The 22,947-nt window shown below is 36.1% G+C and overlaps 1 protein-coding gene across 4 annotated transcripts in view; it reads right to left on the reverse strand.

The window, feature by feature from the left end:
* Positions 1-22,947, reverse strand: part of LINGO2 (leucine rich repeat and Ig domain containing 2) — a 495,378-nt gene that overhangs the window by 164,336 nt on the left and 308,095 nt on the right. For 2 of the 4 annotated variants that reach the window (XR_003538511.1, XM_027709281.1), the window contains 2 exons: positions 6,525-6,567; positions 264-421 (listed from right to left, as the gene is read on the reverse strand). The gene's annotated coding sequence lies outside the window, so the exon portion shown is untranslated. Of the gene's footprint in view, positions 1-195; positions 422-540; positions 827-6,524; positions 6,568-22,947 lie in introns of those variants that run through there. The other 2 variants (XM_027709283.1, XR_003538512.1) reach the window with 2 other exon arrangements.

The following is a 22,947-nucleotide window of genomic DNA, read 5'->3' on the forward strand; positions in this document are numbered from 1 at the left end:
CAGAGATTCTTCTTGCTATCACAGTGTAAGGAAATGTCAGTTTCCTTCTGTAAAAATCATGTTTTCTGTAAAGAAAACAGCTTACTGCACAAAATAAAGAGCTGTGTGGAACTGAAATTAAAGCTGTGTAGAACTGAAATTGCAATGGTCATTTGCAGTTGTGAAATACAGATTATTTTTCGGGGGGAAGAAGCAGTTAAATAGTACCTGCAACTGAAAGAAGCCTGAAAACTGTCAAAAACCCACCCCAATCTATTTCTTACCTGTTTAATACTTTTAAAAGTCCAGTACTTCCTCTTTACCCCACAAATCTCTCAGCCACTGGATGAAATCAAAATACAGCACTTGATCATGATAATCCCAGCCTCTCATGGACAACAGCATCTCTCACGGCACCACGCTGAGAATGCTTGAAATTAACCTGGAAAACACAGATATTCTTACATTTTTATTGAAATATACTCAACCACGTCTTAGGATAAGGAAACATGAGCACATCAGTGACTACATTATAAAGGAGTATAAAGCCATAAATATCACCTGGTAAACAAGACAGAGACTGAGAAGTTCATGATCCAGGCAATGTGTTTTTGCTGAATACGCAGCTCTGTTGTACTTATTGATCCAATAAAACTGTCAGGATTAAAAAATAATATTTATCTTTTTTAAAAATTGCATCTTTTCATACATAGACCTGTAAGTCCTTTTTTATACAAATTTCAAGACGAATATCTTCTTCTGAAACAAAGAGAATCTTATCTGAGAAAGGTCATGGAAAGATTTCACTAACATTACAGTTAGCATTCCATAAGAACTTTGTTGAGTACCATTTTTTAACCATGTAACCAGATGCAATGCAAACTCACACCAATAGCACGCTCTCCTCTTTACTATGAAAAGGCATATAAACAAATAAAGAATTCAGGTGGCATATTACAAGATGTCTATAATGAAGCCAGGGAAATTCAGAATTTTTTAAGATATCATGAAGAGCACCAGATGGCAAACAGGTAATGGTCAGTCTATGCAGAAGATACCCTGAACAGGGATTTCCTTAATAATATTAACTTGTTATTTCAGTCCCTGTTGAAATTTACAGAGTGACAGAACACTACTCCTAAACATCCCCAAAATTCTGAATGTCTCCTTTTTTCAAGTGCTGCATATGATTTTTAATATGGAGCAGGAAAATATGTGAACAGGGGTGAGAGCTAGTGGAATATCTATGTATGTAAGAAAAAAGAATCCACACTGAGAAATAGCTGAAATAAAATGCCAGGAAAGTTCTTGTCTAATTTTGCAAGGTGTTTTAGTAATTAGCATATAGTATGGCATCTCGAAATTTGTTAGACAAGTGGATTATCTGTTGTTCAGTCTTCATCCATCATTAGCAGTTTTTCTAGAAGTTGCACAAACAGAAGGTGTTTCTAAAAAAGAGACAAGATTGTACTTAGCCCAGTTCTGAAGTGAGAGTTCAGTGCATCTGAAGCATGATGCATAACCATTAAAAACAGCTTCCAAGTGTGCAAAATTACTTCAAATGGAAGATCAAGGATATCCAGGATTTTATGAATGTACCTGACTAGGATCAGGAATTACAATACTGATCTCTCATTATACACCAAGTCAGATGAATGCAGGAAATGTGAAAGATTAGTGGAATATACTTTGAAAATCAACTGAATAGATTGCTTTGAGATACTGATGGAATTTTTTTATCCAATCCAGTGCAGACAGATCAGTCACTTACTGGTGCGTGGGTCTTCACGACCAGACACAGAACTGAATTTTACCAAGATAAAGGAAGGAAGATACTAATATGTCTAGAATATATCTACTATGGAACTCAAAATACATGGGAAAGGGTGCTTTTCTTTGTTTGTGATTTCCACAGTAACACCTCTGATGGGGCAACAAGAAAGTTTTCCCCCGGAAATGTAATATCATAGAGACGTAGAGGAGTCTAGACAAAAATTAAAGGTTTTATGAATATCTCCTAGAAAGACAATGGAAAAGTTTTATTCAATTGTTGCCATAAAATTCTCAGAATCTGCTAGGTTGTGTATGACCAAAGTTAAATACTCAGGATAATTATATAAAATTGTGTGGTATTTTTGCATCTTACAGTGTAAAGAGGAAGATTAACTAAGATTTCAGATTTCGATGCATCAGGATTGTATGACCAAATTGAAACAGCTTTGATCTTTAATGTGAGAAAGACAGAAGGTAATATGATCAAGGGATAAATCAGCTGGATAAAGGTCAAGATCTCCAGAAACTAGAATTTGCTAATAACACAGAGAGGTGGTATTTCTGAGTCAGAATAAGGGAAACAGGGCTGAAATGATTATTAAGACAAGAACTGATGCCTGGTCATGACCAATCACTTTCTCTGAAGAAAGAGAAAACTCCTTAAAACTAGGAGAATCTGGAGTAGAAAAGTAGCCAGGAACAGCATCTAAGCCAGTGGGTAATTGCTTCTAAATACCAGTGACGGAGGAAAAGGCAGAATTCCTGAAAACATGCTAACCCAAATCCACATAACTGTGCTAACAAATGGAGATCACCTGCTAGTTTGGGACAACACAGAGAAAGATTCCGCCTTCAGAATGTTCCAAAGCCTCCTTTCATCCTACCTGAATAAAAGCTGGAGTTGAAGGTGAAACATAGGCCAGTTCTTTAAAACAATTTACACACACCTACAGAAAGTGATAAAGAATATGGAGTAGAGTGTATACAAGGCTCATAAATTAAATCTAGATTATTGTGAACAGTTAAAATAAAATAATTTTTTATTTAGGAATTACTTTTCTTGTCATTTTCTGAAGAATTCTTGTAGCAGATCCACCTGTGTTCACTCTTTTTTCACTACTTTTTGGGGGCAAAAGCTGATTGATTTTCTCCCCCCAGTGCAGGGGTGGTCCATCACCACATGCAGAAGTTAAATACAAGTGGGTGAGAAGTCTTGATAGATTAACTCCTTACTAAAAGCAAACATAAGAAGGAAGCATGCAGAAAGTGGAAGCAGGCACACTCTCAGAGGGCACAGGAATAGGGTTAGGACAGCAAAAGCCCATCTGAAGCTATATCTGTCAAGGGATTTGAAAGGCAACAAGACAGGCTTTGACGAGTAGTAAATAGAAAACTAGGGAAAGTGTGGGCCTATGTTCAAATGGGTAAGAGGCTCTCACGACAAAGAACATGGTAAAGTCTGACTTGGTGCCTTCTTCATCTTCATTTTTTACTGGCAAGAGGAGTCTTCAGGAATCTAAAACCCACGAGATCAGAGGAAATGCCTGGAGCAATGAAGAGAATGAAGAGTTACCCTTGGTGGAGGACAATACCAGTGTAAGAGGTATTGCTCAGGATGCTCACAGGAGAGGTCCCTAAAGAGCAGAAGAATGTAAAGATCACACCTAGCTTCAAGACTTGTAAGAAGGAGTATCTAGGGAACTACAAGCAAATGAAATAAAGAATCCTGGAAATCTTTTCCAAACCCATAAATGATAAGAAGTTCATTGTGAGTAGTCATCATAGATTTATGGAGGGGACATGATATGAAATAATATTAGCTTTTGAAGTCACAGACGTTTAGCAAAACTTACATTTTTTATATGATGGGATGACGACCTTGGCAGATGAAGGGAGAGCAGTGGATGTTGTTTACCCCAACTTTATTAAAATTTTAATAGTTTCCTGTAATATCCCCATGTACAGACTGATGAAAAATGGGTTAGATAAGCACATACTACAGTGTACTGAAAATTGTTTAAACTGCTGGAAGTATTTTGGTCAGTAGCCCAAGGTCCATAAGAAATCACTATTGGTTCACCTCAGGGGTGGATACTGGGGCCAACACCCTTTAACTCATTTTTGAAGACCTGGAAAACAGGAAAGAGCTCACCTTCAGTAATTTGAAGATGGCACAAAACAGGAAGGAGGGGTTAACACATCAGATGGATGTACTGCCATTTAGAGGAGTGTCAACAGGCTGCAGCAGTGGTCAACAGAAACTTCATGAAGTTCAACAAAGGGAAATGCAAACTGGGGAGGAATGACACTTCAAGAGCCAGTGCATGGTGGGGATTAACTGGCTAGCAACCAGATCTGCAGAGAAGAACCTGGAGTTCCTGGGAGACAAAGTGACCATATTCCAGCACGCTGACATTGGAGCAAAGAAGAGGGTCTGCATCAGGAGGGGTGTTGTTTGCAGATAGAGGCTGGTCCCTCCCCTCTGCTCATACCTGGTGAGACAGACCTGGAGGGCTGTGCACAGCTCTGCTCTCTCCAATACAAGTGACACGGACATTCTAGAGCAACTTTAGCACACTGCCAAAAAGGTGATGGACTGGAGCATCTCTCATGTGAGGAATGACTAACAGTGACTGGGACTGTTTATCTGGGAGAAAAAAAGTTCAGTGGGATCTTATCAATATGTATAAACACACATCAGAAGACAATGAAGATTGAGAAGTTAAACTCTTCGCAATAGTGCCAAAGACAAGACACCATCACAAACTGGAATAAATGAAATTCTGTCTGAACACAAGAAAACAATTTTTACTGTGAGGTTGTTTGAACACTGGAGTAGGTTGCCCAGGAGACTGTGGAGTTGTCATCCTTGAAGATATTCAAAATCTGACTGTAAAAAGTCCTACACAACCTACTTTAGCTGATCCTGCTTTGAGCAGGGACACTGAACCAGACTGTGTCCAGAGAGCCCTGCCATCCTCATCCATTCTGTAACTCCATGAAGTCCTATAAAATGGTTGAAAGAATGAAAGAAATGATCAATAACTTCTATTTACTTTGCAGTACCTTGAGACATATCAGTTTAAACTGTGTTGTAACAGCATGCTGTTTTACGAAAGTAAAAAAAAAAAAAAAGCTTATTTTGTTTCTACTCTGCTAAGGCAGCGGTTTTAGTGCAATAATATCAGCTGTGACTTTTGAAGTCACAGACATTCATCAAAACTGGCATTTAAATAGAGAATCTGCACAAGAAGAACATGCCACTATATCTAACCCCCCCAGAACCCTATTTAAGTAGACAGGTTTAATATTTAACATCAACTATGTTCTCTACTTGATAATTTTTACCATTACTGCAGTCCAATTTTTGAAAGCGAATTGAGGTAGTAACACTGGAGAGACAGTAAAGCTAAAGTCTGGAGGATACTTTTAAAAGTATAACCCCGCAGAACAAATACCTGATAGTTTGCTTCTTAACAGAGGCTAGTAAAATCAAAAAAGCAAAGCCACAACAAGCCTACACATTCTATTGCATTTCCACCATTGTGAAAACAAAATCAATAAATGTAGTGGCTATGTTTTGCACTGTCTTTGTTCAGGTATGTTTGATTGAAGCAGAATCCAATTTCTACATATAAGGCTTTATGATACTACTGATGACAGCACTCCGCCATTTCTGTGTACTTTGGGAGCTTCTCTGATGGCCTGAAATCCCGCTCAGGTTTGAAAATTACGCTGCTAAGTGCAGTATTAGCATTTTGCCAGTCTTGCTTTTCAATGTCATGACTATGCCCAGGCCTCACTGAAGAAAGAAACGAGAGATGTGGAGAACTGCTCTTTGGCTTGTTCTGTATGATCTGTGGGGAGGTATTCCTCTCTCCCTCTATTATTTATCATATTTTTTTTAGCAGTGCTAATGGAAAAAAAGGACAGCATAACAGGAGTTTCGTGCTGTATCATACTGCATAAATGGTATGGACCATTAACTGACCCAAGGGTTTATCATTTAAATCAAGAGCACAGGCAAAGCATGGGGAAAAAGAGCTAGTGGAGAGAAAAGAACACAGATGCAATGAACATCAGTTCTGGTGACTTGTTTTAAATGTTGGTACTGTATTTTCAGTTCTTTCAGTAGATTTGTGACAGAGATTATTACAGAGGTAGCATAGCAAATAAAACAAAGTTAAAAGGTGCTAGAACAGAGACTGGGAACTTTAAGAATAGAAAGTATTGTGATCTCCTCTCCTCTCTTCTTTTCTCTTTTTCTTTTTTTCTTCCTTTTTTTTTATTTTTTAAATTTTTCCCCTCCATAATGTTGGATCTAGAGCCTTATTTTTTAAAAAATGGATAGATGAGGTTCTAAAATAGTGAGTTACAGGAACATGAGCTTCGCTACACAATGTGTCAAAATGAAGGTTCAGTAAAAAAAGGTTTAATATAATCATGAAGGGATTGCGTTTTTCTTTTTCAGATTTCATGATTTAAGAGTGGATGTGACAAATAGGACAAGACTTATCAGTCCATGAATAAGTTAAAACTGTTCCACCCACTTAAGAATAGTGACATATATGATCTGTGACCTACTTGCCAACCAAAAGAACAAAATATACATACATCTCACCTTTTTCATGTAAAAAAAAAAGATTCTTAACATTTGTAAACATAAGACTAAAACAATTTCATTTTTAACTGTCTTGCAACATAACTACAAACAATAATAGAAGACATATTCAGATCTGTTTATTTTACCACAGAAATTATAAATAACATACCTTAAGACTTAGTGGGTTCAAGTCCTAGAGACGATCACTGCACCTTTGGAAATAAAATTCACCTGTTAAAATTATTACAACTAATTTAGTTTAGGATAAAAATTCCTGTCATTTGAAATCTTTTACTTAGCACAGTTTGCAAGCTTCTTTAGTACCAAATACCATGCTCCTTTCTCATTTCCAGGTACATTCAAGTGATGAATGCAATTTCTTCAGTCCCTCAGTTCCTTTTCTGATGTTTCCAAGAAGCAGGTTTGCTGTAATATACATTCCTCCCCACTCCAGCTTTCCTGCCTGGATTTCAGATAATTTTGTATTAGACAGCCTAGCAAGAAATCTTTCTAAAGCAACTATTTTATGAAGCAGGTATCAACTGTATTTTGTAGTCCCTCTGTAGCACTGATTCTGGTTACTGCAGCAGCAGTTAACCAACAAACTGTTCAAAAATAAATACTAATCTTACAGATGACAGAAAATAAATACCTAGCACCAACCTCTTACTCAGCTTTTTTGGAATGAAGGGGAATATAACAGTTGGACTTTTGGTTTAACAATACTGGTGTCAGCATATTGGACAAAGCATTATAGACAGAGCACTGGGAACAGTGTGCTTTGCAGAGGAACACCTGGACAAGCCTTTTCTCATTCTAACTCCTGCTTTGCACATATGTGAAAGATATCACACTTTCATACTCTATTGTGGAAGAATCACTGATGCAGATTCTTTTCTCCTCTAGGTCTACAATGATTTCAGAAAAATAATAGCATTTTATAGTATTTAATTATTTTACCCCTTGAGTCCAAGACATCAAAGCCCCATTGACAAACACATAATGATGGCATATTTTTTTCTGAGAGATTAGGAAGAGGCTCACTCCTGTGGTATCCTGTCCTTGCCATCCCTCGCTCTTCTCTAGATATATATTTATAAACATCTAATTATATCTTTGCATATCTATACAGACCTATATATGTATTTATATAGCATTGGCATATATTTTTTTAAATTACTGCCTTAAAATATTTGTTTATTCACCATCCCTTTGAAAATGTCTTAATTCGTAACACTTTAGACTTAATACATCCAATTTTCAGGAAGTGTGAGTTTACCTGTCACACTTAAAATATGATAAAGCTATAGTTCAAGCATTTTTCTGTTATTCTACTACAGAGCTTGCCTTATTACAATATAGGTAGTAAACCCATCCTATTCACTTTATTTTCACAAGTTTATCTGCTTTATAGCAAGGCACAAAGTTTACAGGGATCATCCAAGATATTTTATTTAGGTTCATGTCATTAAATGATCACTGTAGAAGCCATCACTTCTTACACTTGATGTAACCTTCAAAGTAACCTTGCTTCTATACCTGTTATTTTATTGGCTAGCACAAAGAAAAGCGTATTTTCCTACCTCCAACCACTCTACTTGTGGCTTATTAGAATTAAGTTCTGATTGTTGTAATGAAGTTGTAATTTTCTCTGTGTACAGATCAACACGCCAGCATTTATTTAATTTTAAAGACACTGAAACTTCTGACAAATCAACTGCATTAACCTGCACATAAGAAAGCAAACTTAGATAAGTATTGTTGCAGAAAAATAAAAAAGAAAAAAAAAAATTAAAATTTGCTTATTTTAGTTAATCATCTTGAAAGTAAATCTGAAACAAGTGTATTAATTTCAAGGAAGCAGGTCATCCTTCTAAGTAGAATGACTTGGGTAAGCACACTGACAGTTTTTGCAATAGTATGAAAAATGCCTTCCACTACAAAAAATAGGAAACACTTGGATAATATAATTTTTCAGATGTAATTCTTACTTAATAGAATACATATTCTGTACAACCTCATAAAGAGAGAACTCAGTGTGTTGTCAAGCTTCTTCTTTTTAAGGTTTCTTTCTGCAGTACATTACAGACCTCTTATTTTAAGTCCATGTTCCCAAATAGATCTTTTGCTGATGTCCTTTTAAAAAACCCACAATTCTTGTTTCATATTGCCTATAAAATGCTTTTCAATCATTCAGAACTAACACCATAATGGTGGTTTAAACTTCAGCTGATGTAACACCTAATGATAAAAAAAAATGCCAACTTTGTTTGTATCCAGTTGAAGTCAATGGAGATAAAGATTACCAGTGACCTCACAACTCCTGATCCTTAATCTCCAATTATCTTATTTTTGACAATAATAGATTTGTCGGATGGTTGACACAAGTACATTGAATTCAGGACTATTTATGTGACAGTAGCTGAAACCGTTCAGTGATGACTACACTACACTAAGACACATCATTTGTGAAAATTTGCATATATTTTGAAATATTTATTTGATCAAAAAACCCTTACAACTTTCATACACATGATCTCACAAGAGACCAACTTACTTCATGTATCTAGTCAATTTATTTCATCTCAAGAAGTAATTAATTCATTTTTGGCACAGTTTGTTCAAATGCAAAAATAGAAATCCTGATTTGTAAAACAAATAGGCAGCAGTTACATATATCAACACATCAGGTGGTGGGATTAGTTTATTTCAAAGAGCAATGTTCATGGACCATCACTGGATTTTCTTCTGTCTGCTAATAAAGACCAAATAACTCTTTGAAACAAAATGATGCCAGTGATGGAATAGAGACAGACCAGTGTCAGTGGCTGAACAAGAGGCACTTTGATGAATCATGAAGTATCCAAAGCAAGACTGTTCAGTTGGTAAAAGTTTTCCAGATCTCATCTGTCTGAAAGTAAGACAGCAGAAGAAAGCCTGGCTTAAAATCACAGGATTTTAAAAATTTCTATGCAAATGATTCAACCTCTTCAGGCAACTGAGACACAGTGGGGGACAAAAAAAAAAAAAAAAAAAAAAAAAAAAAAAAAGCCTATATTATTAGGTAGTTGGTAGAAAGTTTCTATCAAGTGTTGTCAGCTTATAGCTCTTCTGTCCCCATGCTTAGAAGCCGAAAGAGCAGCCTTCTGCCACAAAGTTGCCATTTTGCTGATCCTCCGAAAATCTGGCAAACGTGGTAAGATTACAAGAGTTGTGTGCATACCCAATAGAGTGAGGGGGAAAATCAAATTTTAGCTGCTCAGCATTGGTAATTTGTGACCAAGGAATGACCTGGTGTGGAGGACAAGAAGGTCCAGCTACAGAAAGGGTTTAACTTGGCTGGTCGCAGGAATGACAGGACAGAAGGACTCCCTGTAGGGAGTGAAGTTTCCCTTGGGCATGAGGCACATCACAGCGTTATCCTGTAGCAATCCATCGGTCATGGACATGAATGCTCAGGGGCCATTTCAGGTAGCAAAATCGGGCTGGGGAATGGATCCAACGCTGGACTGATGATCATGGGAGTGCTGCTGCTGCAAGTGTGCATAAGGAATCGGCTCATGCCTCACCTTCTCAGACTCCCTGTAGAACACCTTACAGCGGTAAGACTGTTCAGTGCATCATATATTAAATCTTTTCTATTTAGGCACAAACCTGTGTTTAATTCAGCTCCAGGCATACAATTCCCCTAACAACAGACTTGTGAGGTAGTGGTTAAAAACATTCAGATTCTGACTGCACAATAGGCCACACACAGGATGGGTTTATCTCACCACAGTTATAAAGTTAAACTAATTTTAATTTGAAAATGAAGCTCTTGGCAGTTTCTGGCACACTACAGATCTCTGCTGGGTTGTTCTGTGAATATTTATAAAACATTTTGGATTGAATTTTCTCGTATAAGCACAAAAGATAATGTGTACTCAGGTATGCTCATTGTATGTATCCTATTGTATGTACCAGTAGGACAATATGAATTTCTTTTAACATAATCTATAGGCCCTCCTTTCTACACTGAAAACAATGGAGAATCACTCAGCCTGAAAGAGTCAGCTAAGTGATCTATAAAAACAAATTTCCTTAACTAAAACCAATTAGGAATGTAATATTGAAGTCACAGTTCTCACAATAACTAAGAGGTAATTACTAAGCTTGTTCTGTAGCTGATAAACAAAGACTTTGAAAGCAAATTTAATCACTGATTTCTTGTCCTAAATTTAGATGCCAAATGAGATCATATAATTACAGATGAATGAATTTTTATCTGTATTTTGTGTATAATCATGTCTAGCATGCTAATTGCAAAAGCAAGAAAAACAGAATCTTGCATGTTTATTTTAAGAAATAACAGTGGGGATTCACTTTTAGCACACAAAGACAGATACAGTCTTGCAGTTATAGGAAGATGAAAATTAATCAGTCTCCATGAACTCACCTACATCCACAGAAAAATTTTGCATGAAATTAAGCATGCGTCACTGGGACCCTCTATCAGAAATCAACAGAACGACAGAAGGAATATATTCCTGTCAGAATGTGCTGTAGGAAGGTACATAACCAGCAGATCCCCATGCTGGTCCCATTACATCCTTTTTCATGTTGTCCTGTCTTAAATAGCATAAGTTCCTTATTTTTCTCTACCTATACAACAATCTCCATCACTTCTTCATTCTTAGTGGCATAGTCACATTCTTCACTGATAGCTACTTCTCATATTTTAAAAGATCTCTGAAGTGATGCTTTTGATTGTTATCTGAACATGTATATTTCTCGACATGAGGTTGAGAAAATGTCACTAAATGGAACAAAAAAATTCTATGTTCATCTGTGTCCACCACACCCAAAAAATTCCATCTTTTGCCAAGAAAACTGTATGTGCTTAGTGTGTGGTATAGTATAGATGGATTTCTACTGAGTTAATTATGGCATTAATACTGAAAAGCCAAGGCTTACCTTCATGCAGGTAACTTTGTGTTTAATTCAAGGTTATGGAAAATGACAGCAGTGAACCTTATGGAACATTGAAAAAGCATCAATAATAGTAGCAGAAAATGAAGAAAAGTAGAGTCCATGAGAACAACAGTAAGCATTTTGAAATTGACCCCTTTATCAGAATGCGGTATGCCAGTGTGAACAATTATGGTTCTATGGCAATTTTGAGAGGAAAGAGACTGAAACTGTACTTTTAATTTCTCCAAAATTTTGTCTAGGTCACAGCCACAAAAGAATACCTGAATACCAAAAGAGGAGTAGACTTTCTCTTGTGCTACCTGTATTCTGCAGAGTGTTAATGTGACTGCCTAATAAAATCAGGTACCTCCCCTGCTCACCAGTGCCTGCTTAGCAGTGCATTTCAGCAACTAGATAGAAATGCATTCAGGGATGATAAAGGCCCTTTGTGCATGCAGGTTTTCCTTACAGTCTACAAGCTTTGGTTCTTCATAAAATGACCCCAGGATCTTGCAGCAAAGCTTGAGAGGCTCAGAGTGTCACAGCCAAGATCTCATTGTTAAAGTCAGGTTTGTATAATGTTCTGCAGTGGAAACTGTTTCTTATGGCATCTTTTTTTTCATATATTTTGGCTTTTCAATAAAATGAAATCCAAACAAACTTCTAAAACCTATTCCTCGTGGTATTGCAGACAACCCAAGATGATGCTGAATGACATCTGCTATAAAGCTTTTTCACATACTCTTCAGCTAACCTATTTTCGAGAACATTTTTATCAGAGTAATTTAACTGTAACTGAAAACACGTAATTGAGCCAGAAATTTGGAGGAGGGCAAAAAATAAATTTCCATAAGCTCTAGCATCCTACACACCCTAAACTGTAGCAAGCAAAGATGAGGAACCAGAAAAATAAGTGTGTGGCCAAAAATGCAGTTAACAAAAGGTTATTTGAATTGACAAGTTGTAACGATTCCCTAGTGACCTTTAATTTACACATTTGGCTAACACCTCATACTAGGCCAGTTCAAACTATTCAAAATGAATCCACTGTACCTTTTTTGCCTTCTTTAATATCATTCCAGAATTCAAGTAATTCACTTGGATTACTTGCTGGCCACTGTGACTGGGAGAAGTAAAACCTACTGTTTATGATGCAAGTTAAAAGACTGCCATAGCCATCCCAATGCTCTCAAATGTAGATATTCTTGTTACTTACCAATTTACATTAAGAGATCAGTAAAGCTTCCAAGAGCAGCTGTTTCTAGGATACCTTTGTAATTCTGCCTCTACAAGTGCTGTCAGAAACACATCCTTCTCAGTTACACCAGAGTTTGACAGGCACCAACACATATTTTGAGGCTGTAAGAATGACTAAAACTTAGAGCTACTAAATACTTACTTTGTTGTCAGTATGAATCTTCTCATGCTGTGTTAAAAACCACAACAAAGAACTTACTGGAATGAGGTGCACGTGGCTTGAGAGTTATTAAAGCAGGTTAAAGACAACGCCCTCCAGCAGTTGGTTATGAGAACAACTGTTTCAGCAGTGTGTGTCAGCAGGACTAATAAAGCAATCATCCCTCCCGAACTACACATGTAGCAATTATGCTAACAATAACTCTACCTTTCACAGGTTTTCTGGTAAACTTGGTCTCTAAGGACAGTTTAGAAAGAACTAAGCTTCAAATTCTTTTCACAGCAGAGTTCAACTAATGGATGAAGGGATTATCAACATCCTACCTGTGTTCCTTTAGACTGGTTTCAAGAAGGTATAATTAGTAATGTCATTAGCAAAGACTACCAGGGAACAATGATCCCATTCAACAATCATTTTTGAGGTTCCACAGTTTGCTTTTCATTCTACCTTAGAATGAAAACTAAAGCTGTCTGAATGTTCTTTCTTTCACAAAAGAGATGAAGTCTGTATGGAATGAAGCTAAAATTTTGCTTAGCTGTAACTGCTTATATGTGTCAATCAACAGACTGATGGCTGGCCAACAGTATAAGTAGTTTAAAGCAGTCTGACTATAAATAGTTTTCCTGACTCATTTAGATCAGTCTCTCCACCTCTTATCTCTGCAAATCAACAGAAGAGGAATATGAATATGGGTTACACACACCTCAGCAATTTTAATTCTGTTCATTTTTGGACCAGCTCAGTACAGTTGGATTCATCCTAATTTAGCTGATGAAGGGACAGGAATAACAGTCCTAATAGCATTGTGCCTCAAAAGATATAAATAAGAATAACCCTACTGAAGGCACTTCAGCATAGCTGAAAATGCAGCCAAGGTTTTTAATGTGGTCTGTAATGAGAGTGCAGAAGAAGGAATAAATATTTCCTAACCTGAAATCTTGTCAGTTTCACACAAAATTATAAATCCATATCTATTCCCTGAGGTTTTTTTTAATTTTTCTTATATCTGAAAATGATCCATTAATTTATGAGAAACAAACATGCAAGACTTTTTCCAGGGAGTAGAATGATATGAAGTTATATGAGGGTAGGAAAGTCTCCAACAGGCAAACTGAGCTGAAATCAGACACCAAATTAAGAAGTAGTGTATTTTTACTTACTGTCCTTATTTGATGTTTAATGTTACAATATTCTTTCAGGAAACAAGCTATTTTATAGTCGATGTGTTTTATTAAGCACAGAATGAAGAACTGAGAATTGCTGAATCTCAACTCTGTTTCTTTTCACGTAACTTCAAACAAAAGACTTTTTTTCTTCCTGTGATATCATACTAATAACCCAGGTTGCTTTACCAAGCTCCTGAAAGCCTCCTCTGTGATAGAGAATTAGGTGCTACTGCCCATGGGGAGAAGAAATTCCACTTAATTCTCAGATGTTCTCCTATTGAGGGCAACTTGAGGAAGGGCATTGAAAAATAAATAAGGTAGGTAGAAAAGAGGCCTTGTAATGTAATGTAATAATTGTAATAATGTAAATAACATTATCTAGTTTAGAAAAAGGGTCTGGTCTGATAATCCACTTACTCTTTAGTTCTTAGAACAGATCATATGGGACTCTTTAAGATGCAGCCATGACATTAATTTGAGTCACCAGAAATTTTAATCTAGACATAGGTACCCTCCCTACTCAACTCTAAACCAAATTTATATGATGTTATCCAAGTGAAAACTGATATTTGAAAGTAATTTGCCTATTTTGAATAATAAACCAACCCTACTTTCAGAAGAACTTGTAGAACTAAAGAGCCTTTCATCCCTGTATTTTCAGAAGAAACCCCTGGAATAAAGAAATAATAATAATAATAATAAAAACCCCCACTCTAAAAATGAAACAAAACAAAACAAAACAAAACAAAACAAAACAAAACAACAAAAACAAACAAGCCCACCCTATGCCTATAAAATATTTACAATATGCTTCACTAATCAGATTGAAGTTGTCTGGCTTCTGGCAGTTTAGCATAACCAGTTCATATAGGACAACTAGAAAACACAGACTACCATGTTCAAACTTGCCCAAACAGATACATATTGAATTTATAAGATGTGAAATGAAGAGCTGAACATGCAAAAACATTCAATCCTCCTGAATACACTTTTATTTGGACCTGCAAAATGAATTGCTTGCTTATTAGAAATGAATTCTCAACACAAATCAACACATGGGTGAGATTGACTGGAAACGGCATTAATAGAGCTACATCTGGAAGCAGCCCAGCTAAATATATTTTGCTTTAATGAAGAGAGGAAACAGTGGACGCAAAATATGAATGTAAAGAAGAAGACAAAAAAATGGTGAATAAAAGAAAATCAGTCTCAAAACAGAAACAACCACATTGCAAACAACTCAAGACTTCAATTTTAAATAAATGAGCTATCAGAGAACAATGGGGATGGTAACATATCAGAGCAATAATTAATCAAAGTTCATTGCTATCTGTACCTGAAAAACCACTGTGAATAGCTTCTAAACATTAACAAGAGGAACTGAGGAAGACCATATCAGTGAATGAGAGTTTCTATTATTAACAGGCATTATTAGAAAACAATAATAACTAATTAAAAGATAGCCTTCTAATTAAAATTGCTGAACAGGATTACACTTGCTGTTGTTGAGCATTGTCTCCCTGGAATGGACAATATCCTTTTTAAGGGTGATATTTCTCTATAAATAATTATGTTATTTAGAAAGTAACTGCATGTATCAGGGTTTCCAGGGAAAGCATATATGTTTTTTGGTAGATAAAGATCAGAGGTATAACAGTGCAGTTAAGTTTCATTGCCTTTTTAGAGGAAGATATACATATTCTCCTACCATGCTACATTGCTCCATCTTACATGTGTTATGTCTCCCACTATAAAGACAAAGAAAGGAATGTTGCTAAATCCATATTTATGTTCCAAACTCAAGATCACACGGGCACCCAAACACTGGTATTGTGTAAGATAATCTCTTACTGTTTTGTATATGTTGATTTTTATCATGCCAAATTAAAATCAGAATGCCTTGAAAAAAGAAAGTCAGACACATGAAAGTCAGACAAAATGTCGCACATTTTATTTTGTTCAGCCATTATTGCTCTAAACTGATCTTAAAAATGTCTGAGATGAATTTATGTTTGGTTTGTTTTTGTTGTGTTTTTTTTTTTAAATCTGGAAGGAAGCCATTAGTTTTTTTCTTTTGTAGTGTCTGTGGTTACTGCAGGGCCCTCATGAAAGTAAAGTGGAAATGCTGCATGCGAAAGAACAACCCTGAGCAGGACAGTCTTGCTGCAGGGCACATGTACCCCGTTGTGGGCCATATCAGTGGAGGACACAGAGGAGGAACCCCACTTCCAAGTGTGCCTGTGCGACCCGTGCAGAGGGATTCCCCACTGGTGTGTGGGTCGATGGGCTGCGGGGCAGCACAGGAGCAGGTAAAGCCCCAGTGCCTGTTCCGTAGCAGGAGGGATAAGTGTGTGGTGGGGGCCCAAAGAACCAGAAAAGAGGTTTGCAACACTCAGAGCCCGTAAGGGGATGTGATGTGGGTGCAGCTGTGTGTGCCAGCATGTGTAGGTGGGAATTGTATTGTCTTGGGATTTGCTACAGAAGGTGCCTGAAAATTTGCAGGTGTTTACTAAGCTTTTGTAGGTGTTTAGTGTTGTGAGCTAAATGTTTTTGTTGCTATTGGTCCCAAATGTATAATTCACTGACTACCATTTAATTCTGTGCTGTTAACAAATAATTTTGATACTGATTTGATTTAAACCACTTCAGCAGAACAATTTTTCTCTCAGATCCTATAATGTGTTTCTTTTATCAGATCAGAATGACTCAACTTGAAACAAAAAGTCCATAGTATGAATACGCACACTGTCATAACACCTTCAATATACCAACTGAACATATAGTTTCTCCCTAACCAGGTACAATTGCTGTGTAATTTCAGAGGTAGCCACTTCATCCTTTGGAAACCAGGTGTAACGGTAGTGTTCCACATGATTGAAGGTCAAGTATACATTCCATCAGTGACTGAATGGTATGCAGCTGTTCCACTGATAAAAGCCTTTAAAAGAATAATACAGGTAAATAGACTCTCTGTCATTCTTTTCAGATCCTGCATACATTAATACGTGGTGTCTATACATACTCACTAAAATATAAACTTTCTCTTCCTAATACATAAAATGAAGTAAGTCTGTAGATGAATAATTAAAATTGATAATACAAAAATAATTCCTTTAATGCTTTTAAACAAAATATTGTGTAGTTACAGAGAGAGTTTTGTCTCTTTTCTATTCTCTTTTTTTTTAATGGTACATGGCACACATTTAAATGACATCTCTTTGAAACCAACAGATTAAACTAACAATTCTGCTTAGAAGGAGAGAAATTTAGAGTTGTTATATACTGTGTCTATGATGCTTTTATACTGTGTCTATTATGCTTTTTAATGGATTGATTCTGATTACCATTTGCCTTTGTTATTACTATTTACTTGGAAGCACTAAAGTAGAAACAAGGAATGACTACGATCTGCTAACCAGGAGCAACATCAGGAAGTGTAAAGAAAATTATCTGGGAGTCCCATCTATGGGAGAAGAATACAACAAGAAGGTGGCATCAGCAAAAGTGAAAGAAATCCAGTTACAAGTCAGTCTTTTAAAGGAAGCACAGGAGAAGGGTTGATATACATACAGCAGAATGCAGTTCTCTGAAAAACAAATGAAGACAAGGGTATTTTAGAAACTCATTTAAGTGGAAAACAGAAAAGAAAAATACATGTTGGAGAATAATGTTAAGGAGAATAATGTTGTACAATAACACAGAGGAACATAAAAAAGAAAAAAGATGTGCACAGGATGTCAATTTCCATTCCTTGGATGTTACAAAAGAGGCTACATTGCTTAATAAAGCAGGGAGGCTGTACTTTGAGAGTTTCTTGGGGGGCGGTTAAATATAAAAAAAAATCCGTTTATGTTGGAGGTGAATCTCTCAGAGAGTTTTTTTGGCCAACCAGTTGCTCCTCTTCATGAAGAAAAAATTGTTCTTGTTTCTTAAAACGAAAAAAAGGTTATAGAATGCTCTTATAAAGGGCAAAATATCACTGAATTATTTTATTTCTTATTTACTCATATGGCTTATTTTTTATTTTAAATACACATGCAAGGAGATGTCACTCTGAAGTCTACAAACATTCAGAGCCCACCTCTGTTAGACATATTGAAGAGCCACTTATAGTTTGTCATATATTGTGATTACATAGGATTTCTCAACATAGACATATTGTATTAAAAATCAAAACAGAGTTAAATCAGTGCCATCTGTGGTACAGAAGGCTTATCTGATTTGGCATCAGTTTATTTTAATATAATTAGCTCATATAAATTATAACAGCATAAGCACTTCTGTAGACTAGCACGTAAGTCCACACCAGACTAGTAAATGAGTCTACACTAGGTGGTTCATGGCCTTAACTAGACTGATGTGCTCTCCAAGAGCTCTGAAGGCACAATTTATTATACAGGGAGCAAACCGAATAATCATATTACAAAACCACATTTGGTTTATTTGCCATCATGGATCATGCTGAAGAAAATTCAATTAAGGTTATAGTAATTAATTCCTATTTAAAGGAAAAAAGAAATTCATAATAGAAGGACACTGTTTAATATGTATATTTGTTTCAAATATTCAACACAGAAACGATGCAGTGAGATAACTTTACAGATGACCACTATCTCTTTTAGTTATAATTTATAAAGAACATGAACAGAATTCAAGGTGATCATGTATCCTAAGATGATTTCTGTACACTGGAATATCTGAGAGACAGTAATTCTGGATGAATTAAGAAGTAGAGGGCTAGTAATAGCTACTTTTCTAAATGGCAGCTATTACATCTGGATACTTGGATATGATCTCCATGGAAATTGAGAAAAAAATTTATAAATATTTATTAGAGAAAACAGAGTGGGAAGGAAACAGAACTTGAATTTTTTCCTTTTTACCCTACTTAAACTAATTCCTCTGGTAATCACTGTTGCTCTTTTGTTCCTGGAGTCTTCAGCTTTTTCCTTCAACTCCTGCAATTTTGCACCCTTATATCTCTTTCTTACATCACCATGCTATTTTTAGAATTTGTGCAACACTGACTTCTGTAAGCAAAGAATATTACATACTAATAAGGCTCCTAAGGCACTAGGCAAAGACGGAACTATTTTTTAAATAAACTGCGATGGTTCAAAGAGAACATTTTCTTTCTCTTTAAACATTCTATGTTAATTGTCCCCTGGAACTTGCCACCAAATGCTATCTTTGAAATACCTTGGTTGAATCTTCTCAAAGCTGAAGCCGCTTAAACTGGATCTGAAAACACCAATAATCACAGAGGCTGAAACTCATGCACTGTAATCCTTTTCTTCAACTCTCAAGGGAAGAGGACATCAATCGTAAGAACAAATCAAAGTCTTATTTTTGAATAAGCAGTTAAGTACTTGCTTGGTTCCAATTGACTTTGGTTGCTATTACGTACAGTCATAAATTTCCTTAAGCAGGAGTGATTCGTTGAGCTGAAGCTCAGAAGCAGCACAGTGTTGACACTGCTAATGAATGAAAAAGCAATAAAAAAATATTTGGTAGGTAACTTATGACAAACTAATTGTGGATCACCAAAGATGACAAAAAAAAGACAAACTTTCTTGAATCGCCAGCTCATATTTCAGACAATTATTTTCATTCTCCAAAATAATTGGGGAAAATTTTATGCTACCCAAAAACTAATATGAATATTTCTTTACATCATTTTTCTTTTGTAGGAAATATCAGCATATTCAACTCCTCAAGGAGAGTCCAGGCATGAAGAAGAAACATCTCATATTTATACTGAATTGTTAACAAAGGAATTTCTTTTCCAAGAAGGGACAGGCAGGTGAGTTCCCTCAACATCCCCAAAGAATGATAGATAAGCAGTAGTTGCTTATCTATACAGAAGATATGAACTTAATAAGGCATAGCAAAGAATGTTGGAGCATAAGCTTCAGTTCCCATTCCAACATCAACTGTATTTGCAACCTTACACAGGTAAGTTAGTGTCATATTTTGTCTCAGTTAAAATAGTACAAATAGTGGCATGACAAGTGCAGTGAGGAGGAGAAATATAGGAAAGGTAGGAGGGACTTGGATACTATGGAAACAGAGGTCTGACAGCTATCTAAGATAGGAAAACCATATAGAAATACTGGATGGAAGAAATAAAAACAGCAATAAGATACAATCTAGTATGATTTAAAAAAAAGTCCAAGGTGATCTAGTATCAAACAGACTTCAAGGGCACTACCTAGGTAATTACCTCGATATTTCCCTCATATATTTCAAAAACTTGCTCTTGCCTACTACTGTTACTCTACCATTCTTATTCATTATTTGTTCCAGAGGGACACAAAACTCAAGACAATATTATGTCAAGCACGGGGAAACCAAACATTTGGAACAGACATAACAGATGACTGTGAAGGAAACAAAGAAAAAGAGGTGGAGGGCATTCAGGCTGTGGCAAACAGCATAGTTGAGGAACAAGTGCCAGCCTACATTCTCTCTGCTAGAAATACTACAGCCTCATTTCACCCAATTCGTTTGCTCATGCAAGAACTATAAGCTGTAAAGAAGAAATTAATTCATGCAGATTTGCTACCAGTATATTAGTCTTATTCCGGAAGTACCACACTTGTGTTTCTTGAATAAATTAAAATCTTTTCTCACTCTCCAGATGGAAGAATAGTATTCAATACTATTTACTGGTTTACTCAACTGTGCTTTTTTTCCAGTGTGCTTCCATTCAAAACACAGTAACTCTATTTTTCTCTAGAAAAAAAACTCCGTGGCCTGACAGAATAACAGAAGACTCGCAAAAATTATGCAGATCAGCACAGAAAAAGAAACTGGTTGACTATTAGCATGTCACACACATGGCAATGAAGTAGCATTTGACTTTAAAAAATCTCTTAAATAATTCTTTAACAAAGAAAAGAAAGAAGAAAAAGAAAGATCCAATAAATTACTTAGATCCTGAATCCCTTCTTGGACTAGGTTGCTCACAATTGCTTTTGAAGTCTTATTAAACTGCAAAGTGATATTTATAGTTAAATGCAGGTTTTGAGAAGAACATCAAAACACCTCAGGTAAATGCTTTCTGGTGGCTTAAAGTGCCGTGAGGATTCAGTTGTGCATATTTTCTCATTTGTTTTAAATCCTCTAATAATATGGGAAAGCAGTCTACTAGCCCCATTCTACAGATGAGAAGTTTTATTAACTTGGATTAAAGTTATGATATCTGTACATGGGGAATGGAGTGGTGGCTGCAATAATAATTCTCAGTTGGATAGAAGTGGTGGATTATGGTTATAAATATCGGCTTTGATTCTATCTGCATAATAAAGTGCAAGGAGTCTACAGACTTTTGAACATTTGAAATGGTGACAATTCCAAAAGGAAAGAAAAAGTCATAAAAAGTCCAAGGTAGTGGCACTTACAAGTCAATGACATCTACATGCCAGTGTGGCACATTAGATGATTTTTAAGGTTCTTTCAAACCCAAGCCATTCTGTGACTCTGTGTTACTATGATATTAAAGTCTTTGGAAAACTAGAGGTTCAGAAAGATATTTACATAGATTTAAAAAAGAAAAACAACAACAAAAAACCCCCAAAGAAACCACCAAACCCTCTTAAGTATCTGCCTTCTTTTTATTTCAAAAGACGCACCTAATTGGTTTTGAAAATAAACACTCTCTCTCCACCCTGTCCTATGAGACTTTCCTCTCTCTCTCTCACACACACAAAGTCAGCCTTTAGAAATGTAGTCCATAGATCTTCCATCACCATTGGAGGAAGAGGCTAGCAGAAACTTGGTTTACAGAACTGTGTTGTGCCTTGCGATCAGTACAGTAAACAGAATAAATCAATGCACTTCCTGTATCTCCCATCCCTCACAGCAGAGGATTTACGTTGCTACACTCCTTGAAAAGGAATGTAACACTTTTCATTACATGTGCCTGGTGAGGAAGAAGGATCTTTGCCTTCATTTTGACCTAGCTGTGCGTCTTACATAAAAGGAAGGTAAGAAGTATCATGCCTAAGACTATTCTGAGTCAGGGACTGTAATTCTTCTTGCCAAGCTTTAAGGTAGAAGACTGTTTTCCAAGCTACTTTCATAGTTGCATGGGAAATGTAGAAAGCATTCCCTGGAGAACTGACTTACGATATCATTGCAATTATGGATGATATGCTTGTCTTTCTGCTCTGCACATCTGTACCATCAGATCTGACACTGGAGGGACAAGCTAGAGCAACCTTCCCAGTATTGCACACACGGATTATGGAATGCCAAGTATTTTAAGCTAATAGTTCTCAGTGATATAAAGGCACTGCGCTATTGCAGTTCATGGAAAGCGAGCTCTATTTCAATTAACATTAACACAGTTTAGAGATGCTTCACTGGAAGATAAAAGGAATTGACAACTATTCACTACAACTACGTGAAAGAAATGCAACAAAGTGTAAATTAGTCTGAGTCCCTCTTCATTTCATGGATTTTCAACTCAAGAGTAAAGGAGGTATTTCCTAGGTCAATCAATGTCCTAATTAGAGGTTTCTCTAGCAATTTTTTGTTTTGTTTTGAAGATAATAGTTTTTCTAAAATATAGCTGAATTGATAAGCAAATATTTTGGTCACTTTTCAGAACATGCTAGGTGAGGTAACTAAAACCAGATATTTCAGTCTCCAATACGAAAAACTCTTTCTTGGGAAGAATTCTTTTTAAAGAATCATAGAATTGTTTGGGTTGGAAGGGACATTTGAAGATCATCTAGTTCAAGCCTCCCATATGAGAAGGAATATCTTTCCCTAGATCACATTGCTCAGTGTCCCATCCAACTTGGCCTTGATGCTTGCAATGATGTGTCAACTGCAACATCTGTGATAAAAAATTTCTTCTTTATGTCCCATGTAAATTTGCCCTCTTTCAGTTTAAAACCATTGCCCCTTGTTCTGTTAATAGTAGCTATGGTAAAAAGTCTTTCTCAGGTTGATTTTTTTGGTGTTTTTTTTTGTTTGTTTGGTTGGTTGGTTTTTTTGTTTGGTTGGTTTGTTTGTTGGTGGTTTTTTTATGTCTCCTTTATATATTTAAA

The sequence above is a fragment of the Neopelma chrysocephalum genome, unplaced genomic scaffold, assembly GCF_003984885.1.
Source record: "Neopelma chrysocephalum unplaced genomic scaffold, ASM398488v2 Primary Assembly neopelma1_96737, whole genome shotgun sequence".
NCBI lineage: Eukaryota > Metazoa > Chordata > Aves > Passeriformes > Pipridae > Neopelma > Neopelma chrysocephalum.